This window comes from Oxyura jamaicensis, chromosome 8 (genome assembly GCF_011077185.1).
Source record: "Oxyura jamaicensis isolate SHBP4307 breed ruddy duck chromosome 8, BPBGC_Ojam_1.0, whole genome shotgun sequence".
NCBI classification, from domain to species: Eukaryota; Metazoa; Chordata; class Aves; order Anseriformes; family Anatidae; genus Oxyura; species Oxyura jamaicensis.
Window position 1 is genome coordinate 2,091,241 of NC_048900.1, and position 8,250 is coordinate 2,099,490.

Genomic DNA, 8,250 nt, shown 5'->3' on the forward strand with positions numbered 1-8,250 from the left:
TTTGAAGAATAAAGTTTTTCTTACAAAAACTAAAAGCTGTAAAAGACATCGAGGTAGTGTTTGATGTGTGCCTGGTGTATGCATGTTCTTCTTCATTGTGAATTTATATAACTGGTTTCACTTTCAGTAACAAAAATGTGGAAATACCTTGGGAGTAAAAAGGCGCCATTTATGTTCTTCAGGCTTTTATAGTGCATTGACTTCCTCACTGAAACTACAGAATGGGTCAATGAGCTTTTACATCTTTTCCAGTAGCATGTTTTGGAATATTTCTCTGGTTACTCACATGCCCTCTCCATTTCCAGGTGAACACAGTTACAGCTGCTCTCTTACAGACGGCTTACTTGTGCTTTATGCTGTCATACAGGTACAGATTTCTGACAGCTGCAAAAACGTGCCCGAGGGGTGGGAAAGGGAAAGCAGGTTGCAACACTGCCTCTTCTTGAGGTGGAATCACAGAGAGTGCTTTTATGCTAATTTCTGATGTGGCATGCTGTTTGCCTTCTCTGGGTTAGTTTTCCAACAGGGCCAGTTAAGTTACCAGGTGTCGTTGTGGCTGCAGAAGCCACACTAGATAGGAGACTAGATACGGAGTCAGTAGCAGTACCACCGAGGGACTGTATGTGGTCACACTTGGCAGAGGGTTGTCTCGTGGGGCGGCAGAGCTGTGCATGTCCCCCAGGTGTCCCCCACTTCCCTGAAGAAAGGCCATCCCAGGCAGGTGGGGATGGTAGCACTGGTTCTGGTGCACCAAGTGGTCTAGAGCACAGGCTCTCTGTAGCTCACCTGTAACTCTCAGGTGTTCATCGCCCTTCCTGCTCTTGACCGCGTGTCGGGACACTGACTGGAGGGGAAGGGCTCGTGGGTGGATGTGGCTTGCCAAGGAGCCAGCTGGCAGCACGTGTTGACACCACAAACAACCCATCTCTGAATGTTTTCTGCAAGAATAACTGAGATAAACAAGCCTCAAGAGCAAACAGAGGGGAAAATAACCAACAACCTCAAAACAAACTTTAAAATGCTAGCCCAGCCTATTCTCAACCTTCGTGAGCAATGCTTAAGTGAGCCAAGTTCTCTGACAGCACAAGTCGTAAGTGGAGGAATTTCACACACAAAAAGCATATGCACAGCAGGCCTCTGAAACAACGGTGCTAGAAGACAATTTCTAAAGGTCAGAATTATTATAGGACATTAATTAGCAATCAGATAATGCTCAAATTGCCTTAGCAAATTTAGACACTGTGTAAAGCCACATGCTGCAGAGGGTGCAGCCACCTGAAAAGAATTTGGACGCTTTAACTGAAAATATGCCTTGCTCAGAAGAGAGCTAGAAGAACATAATGAGAAAACAATATGACTTCTCTGAAGTAATTAGGAAGTGGTATCGAGAGTAAATAAGCTTTTGCAGAACAAGGTATGACTGAAGCAAATAAGAGCAAATAAACCAGCAGCCAGGGTTTCTGTGACTGCAGGAAAAAAGAAGGTAGATAACCCTTTCTTTTAACAAAGGTACTTCAGATGTTAGCAAAAGGTAAAATGTCTTTGCAGAAAAAGGACATTACAAAACAGATGGAATACATGTAACAGTTCCTGATCCCAGATTTATCAAAAGTCTTTCCTCTGCCATCAGTGATGTCTTTATTTGGCCCCCAAAGGGCTGAGGTAGGTCACACACAAGATGACATGCATTTTTAGAAGCATTAAAAAATGCTAACTCTGTTGTATATATTTTTTCATTGCTCTTAAATTCAGAGCAGGTCAAGGCTAGATGTATATTTGTTGCAGTTCAAATGTTGCCTTACCACTATCTTTGATAAAATTATATTGACTAAAAGAATATTTAAGTTACAGATTTTGGTGAAATAATCTGCTTATTTGTTATTTATATGCATATTTTAACAAGATAGTAGCTGTTGGAGGAGAGTGATAATTGCTCTAACTTTTCTTGTTATGGGAGGCTGAATGGCAGACCTGAAGCTGAATTTTGAATATGTTCCTATTTAGTGAGTTAGCCTCATTCATTGAAAAAAGAAAGAATTGAAACTGGAACTCGGGATAGAATTTGTCTATTTCTGGCCTTTCAGCTTGCAGCAGTGTGCAGTGCAGGGTGGCTGGATGTCTCTTTTTAATCTAAATGCATAGGTTTTATAGGCTTTTTGTATAATACATATGCATATTTTGTATAATAGTATGTATATGATGATGTATATATATATTTCCCTAGTGGCATTTGCTAAGAAATACTTTAATGACTACAACATTGTCTTAAGCTACCTGTTACAGGTGGATGTGAAAACTGTAGCCAATTTGTCTTAGCTGTGAGAAGAGTCTTGTAGTTAACCTTTCCCTGTGAACACTCTGATAAAGAGTATAAAAAGAATTGGAAAGAGGATACATCTTGTAAAACATGGAACAAGAAATTTGAAGCTAACTGTATCTATTTTCCAGTATGAAGTTCCACTGAATTGGTTCAAGAGCCTGAGATAAAAAGAGCTGAAGATTTCTTCTCCTTTTTTTTTTTTTTTTTTTTTTTTTTTTTTTTTTTGTTGGGGACATGTAGATTGAGGTGAGAACTCTCCAAAGATTATCCGACGAGTGCCAGCTTTTAATGAATCCCATTTGTTTTCTTGATTAAGTCTGCTATTACCCCTGTTTAGTCTTGTCACGAGCCCATTAGCTGGAATTTTCATATCATGGATTAGAAGAGAAATTAGTGTACAAGAGCAGCACTCATCATCAGTCAGTTTTCAGCATATTCAATATAGTTTACAATATATGAATTCAGGAACCTGTAGCCTTGCACATATATATATATAAATATATACATAGGTAATAAATATCTGTTCTTTGCAGTGAAATTCATAGGCCAATAAGGGTTGCAAATACCAGTTTGTGATAAGATTGAATATCACTAATATATTTACAGCTACAAGGTATCTTCAGTGAACTTGCATTTGACAGGCTCTGTCAGGTCTATGATTTGTGAGACAGAAGTTTCTTTAGAAAGAAATGACTCTTGAAAGGTTTTAACCTCTTATTTCCAAAATATAAGCATCCAGGAGGCTTTTCAAGCCTTGTGGTCAAAAAAGTACTCAAAGGTTTTGGAGGTATTTAAAATGCATGTGCTGGGTACAGCGTAAAATTTGCACAGATGTAGCAGGGTTTTGAAGTTCTTGGCTTTTTTGAAAATGTTGTGAGAATAACCCTTTAAGACATTTAAATACGCCCATCCTTTTTCAGATTCTCTAAATAAAGAGAGCAGACTAGGGTGAAATGTACTTTTTAAATGACATTTTTCAAATTTCAAGAGAGATCATATGAGCCTCTCCTGGAGGTGAAGATTTGGACAGTGGAATTTGCAGAGCTGCCAAGGAAGTATTTCATCAGTGACAAGAGTGAGAGAAGACTGCGACTGAATCATGGGGTGATGCCCTGGCATTATTCTGTAATGGGAAACATGACTTTGCTAGCTACTTGGAAGCAAACATTGCAAATATTTGGACATTATGCCATTACTTAATATTACCCATTGTATGTCCTCTTTTTCTCTCTCTTTTATTTTATGTCATTCTAAATGTCTAGGCTAACCTGTTAGCATTTCATTTCTTTTTTCATTTTTTTTTTTTCATTTTTTTTTTCCTTTTCTTTTCCTCTTTTCTACCCTCTTTTCTGTAAGTCCTGAAACAAAGTGGGATCTTGATCACTCTATTCTTTTCACTTAAAGCTCCCACATCCTTTTGTATTTGATGAACAGTGTGAGAAACATCCTGTAATCAAAGCGAAAACAACTCCAATCATATCACTATTCCACAGGAGCTCCCAGAGATGCCTTGAAGAATTTGCTGCATTTCTGGGCCCACAGGGTGTTATGGAGAACAACAGCTGGTAATCACAGCTCTTCAAACTATCTGAATTACTGAAGGAAAATCCTTTTCCATATCCTTACCAAGGCTGGATCGAACACAAGGACCCATTTCATAACTAACTGAACCTGATAATTTCAAATCCCTGCTTAATAAACAGGAAAATAACCATCTTTATAAAACCAGTAAATGACTGTGACTGCCTCTCTAAAGAATTATTTCCTAAGAATAATTTGGATGGTGCAAAAGGAGCGTACCTCTCACCAAACACACCATTTCCAAAAGACTATAGTTTCCCTGCACAATATTCTCTAGCTACAAGACCCTTTTCTTTCAGTAAATGTATTATAACCCTTTCAGTATGTTCGGTTTTACCTACTCAACACCATGAATCTGTAACAAGGTTAGGGGTGAGTACAATTTAAATCTTCTTTCAAATACAGCTGAAAAGCCCATTATAGATGCAACCTTGAACTTAAATTGTATAAAGACAGCTACTTTCTTAGCATTCACACAAGTGACAGTTTCTTGCTTTTAAGTCTGCTTGGACTTCCTGGCTGTATTTGCAACTGTGTATTCTGCCTCTAGACTTAGAAAAAAACAAAACAAAGCAAAACAAACAAACAAAAAAACACTAAGTTTTCACACTGTGTAGCATCATAACATCTATTGAAATTGGTATTGATGAAGGTTATTAACATATTTGAGTTGGAGAATTTAATCTGGCTAATTATATGTTTTTCTTCCTGCTATTTTACTAGGCTACACAAGAGGCTGCTGAAATCCAGCATTTGTTTTCAGATATACATTGATGCTTTTTAAGGAAATGATTGTACAGAACCAGAGAATTCTTTAAAACATTGGTCACAGCTTTTCCAGCATCGGCACAAACTGAGTAAATAAGGAGAAGCTTGAAGGATCCAGAGAAGGTAAACAAAGAGTCTCTGTTTGTGGCTGGTTTGTAGTGGGTAACTGAAAATTCTGCTAGTAGTTTGGTGGTCTCATAGTTTTATACCTTTCTGTCACCTCTGATGGTAAACCAACATCACCAAAAAAATAAAAAATAAAAGAAAAGAAAAAGAGAAAGGTCAGTGTACCTGGCATTAACACCTGTAGTCTGTAAGCTGTCTTCATAGGAACATAACTCCTTTGCAGCTGCAGCTATGGTCTTGATGAAAAGGATCAATTTCAAATGAAAGTTTGTGCTTCATACCCCCAAAATTTCCATTAAAATTTCCAGTCATTATAGCTGCAGCAAAGATGGTAATGTGATTATGGATGTAGAAATGAGGTTGCTGCTAATTCAGTGCAAACAGCTTGCAAACGGATCTCAAACACTGGTAGTAACTATGGATCTGTTCAGCCCCATTGTGTAAAAGACCAAGTGAAATTTCATTATATTTAGTTAGTTTGTTTTATTTTTACCAACTTTAAGCCATGCTATTTCTGTCCTCCTAACCGTATGTATTTATATATATATAAAAGTCTTCAAAATATTTGATCAAATATTTCATCTATTTTTTAGATGAAAACATATCATTCATTTTGATTAAAGAAAGGATGATATTATATGAGTAGATCTGCCTTTATCAGACCTTTTGCTCACAGAAGTATGATATAGAAAGGAGAGCCTTGTAATCCTTCCAGTGCTCCCTGGAATGCACACTTGAAAGCACCCGAGATGTGAAGTGATGTTCTGAGTTACTGATTCCTGCGTAGAAGCACATTTGCTCTCTGTTAGCTAAAATTTTAAAATAAATTTTTAGGCTTTACAGTTTGATTCTGTCATTTTTGGCCAAGATAACCTCATTCTATCTTATTAGCACACATGGAATAGCACTTGGAAGAAAAAAAATCAGATTCAGAGCTACACTGAAAGTTTTTGGTCCCTAGGCAGAGATTTGAGATCTTTGTATTTCCTCTTCATTCAGAAAATGAGGCACAAATTTTGAAAATGAGATGCATTTTGAAAGATTATTTTCTAATTTGATAATTCAGCTAATGAAATGCAGCTTAGTGAATATAGCACATGCTATTAATTAGCAGCAAGATATATGTCCTCTTTATGGTACTTATCAACAATATCGGTGAAAGGATGTCAGCAGGGGCACTGTGGTGTGAGCACTGGGAATATTGTGTAATGTTGCATGCACCAGTCCTGAATAATATTGACTTATGCTAACTCCTCAGTCAGCTCAGCCCCTTCCGCTTACCAAGAGCTTTCCCATCTGGAAGAGAGATTCATTTCTAGGAGGAATGTAATGAGAATCTTCATGGTGTGGGCATTTGACTGATTAAACTGTTATATGCCAAATCCCTTTACGATGCCACAGAAGGAAGAAAAATTAATAAATAAATAACAATTAATATGCTACACTGAATAATATGCAGCGTAGCTTTGCAGCTATGCTAGCAAGCTGTTAGAAACTTCTTAAAATGCAAAGAAATTTTTACTTCCTTAAATGTTTTTTCTTTTCAGCTGTATTGAGCAATTATGCTCCTTCAGAGGTGGTTAATTTTTGTGAGCAGAATATTAATAATTTATAAGTGTGTTAAAGGTATTGATCATACAAGGGTAGAAACATTATGCCTGACTTCCTTCTTTAATCCATTAAAATAGGAAGTGAATTGCTTCAGTTTACTATTAAAATATGAGGCTAACAGACTGTAGTTTAAAACAGATGTAAAGTTGTTTTCCTGCTTCAACTGCAGTCATCCATTGTAGAGCCGGCGGTAACATGACAAGGTTTGCTGGGACTCAGCTGCAGGCACTCAAAGAGCAAACAGCAGTCTGTCCTCCTGCTCCAGGTGCCTTCCTCTCCACCTCTGTGCCAGCTACGCCCTGCAGGCACCGCTCCCTCTGGGTCCTCTGGGCTGATTTCAGTAGCCATGGCTGAATGTCTTGGTTTCTTTTTTTTGTGATCCTGCTTCTGGGCCCATGACACTGTGTCTGGGAGCCGACGGGCTCTGCCTAAGTTCTCCTTGGGAAATGGTGAGGGACTGGAGGTCTAGCTGGTCTCTTTGTTTGCCCTGACCATTTTCTCAGGTTTGACACAAAAAGCGTGCATAAATGTTGTAGGTGTGCATAGTGGGTAACTGCAGCAAGCGTCAGCAAGGCTCCCTGGGTCAAGGAATCTTCCCTCATGGGACGTTTTGCTACGTTCTTGACTCTGAATTGTTGCCCGATTTTGTCACAGTTGCATAAACAAGGCCTTAAAGCTCAGGACCAGGGTGGGGTGTTTGTGACAGGAATGGCCATGGTCTTTGAAACCAGTCAATACAGTTCCTATTCTTCTATTCCTGTTCTAATGGAGAAGGAAGAATGATATAAACCAGAGGAAATAAATGATTGGTGAATAATTTTATTAATCAGATTCCTTCTGGAGCACCAGTCTCATTATTTGTTTATCAGCCGGGCTTCTACTAAATCTATTCACAATTAAAAAAAAAGAAAAAAAAAAGTGAACGGTATTGAACTGCTCCTTAATTAGGGCAGCTGAGATGTCTTGTATAATTAACTGGGCTTTGTTCATAATTATTTCCTGATAGTTGGAATTGTTTTCTACAAGTAACCAAGCAATGGTAATGGTAGCACAAAGAAATGATTTTCAGTGCAAAATAATGGCCAGGCTAACTGTGCTTAAGTTCTGTGAGACCTCCTTGTTCCCACTGACATCTGAAAGTAATCTTGTCAATTTGGCTTGCCCACAGAAGAGTGTTTGCAAAATCAATTTATCGGTGTATAAATAAGTATGTATTTGAATTTTTAAAATGCATCTCTTTTGATTTGTGCTTTTTGATGGTCAGTGTGAGGTTACGCCTCGGGCAGTGGCTCCTGAGTCCTGACATACGAGTACCACGACAGGACTGTTCGGGAGCGTTTCTGTTCTCAGAGCCCACAGCTTTAAGCTGGTGCCTACAAGGGGTCTTGCCAAGCATCACAGCCAACACCACGTGCCCTGCATGGGGTTGTAGACACCACTCTGGTTCCATAACTGAAGACATCACTGTGATGTTTGTGATTCTCTGAGAGAAGCTGGGGAAGATGTGGGTGCACCCAGTGCTTTGTGGGGAAGTTGTAGCAGGCTCCAGGGCATGGGAAGTGCGTCCTTCCCACTGGAAAGAGGCATTTGCTAGAGCGTTGCCTCTAATTTCAAGAAAACTAGTATCTGCTCTAATCTAGGAAAATTGTAGTTGTGTTAGAACCTGAGGTTTTTTGGGGATTCATTATGAAGCTGTGTGAAAGAGCATGTGGGTTAAACAGGTTCACTGCTAATTAACACATTTGCTTCTAACAAAGTAGCTCCTTGCTCTTGGGGGCAGGCAGCATGTGAGGAGAAAAACAAGCAGGGAACTGTCTGCAGGCTCTTTCAGGGCTGAAGCAAAA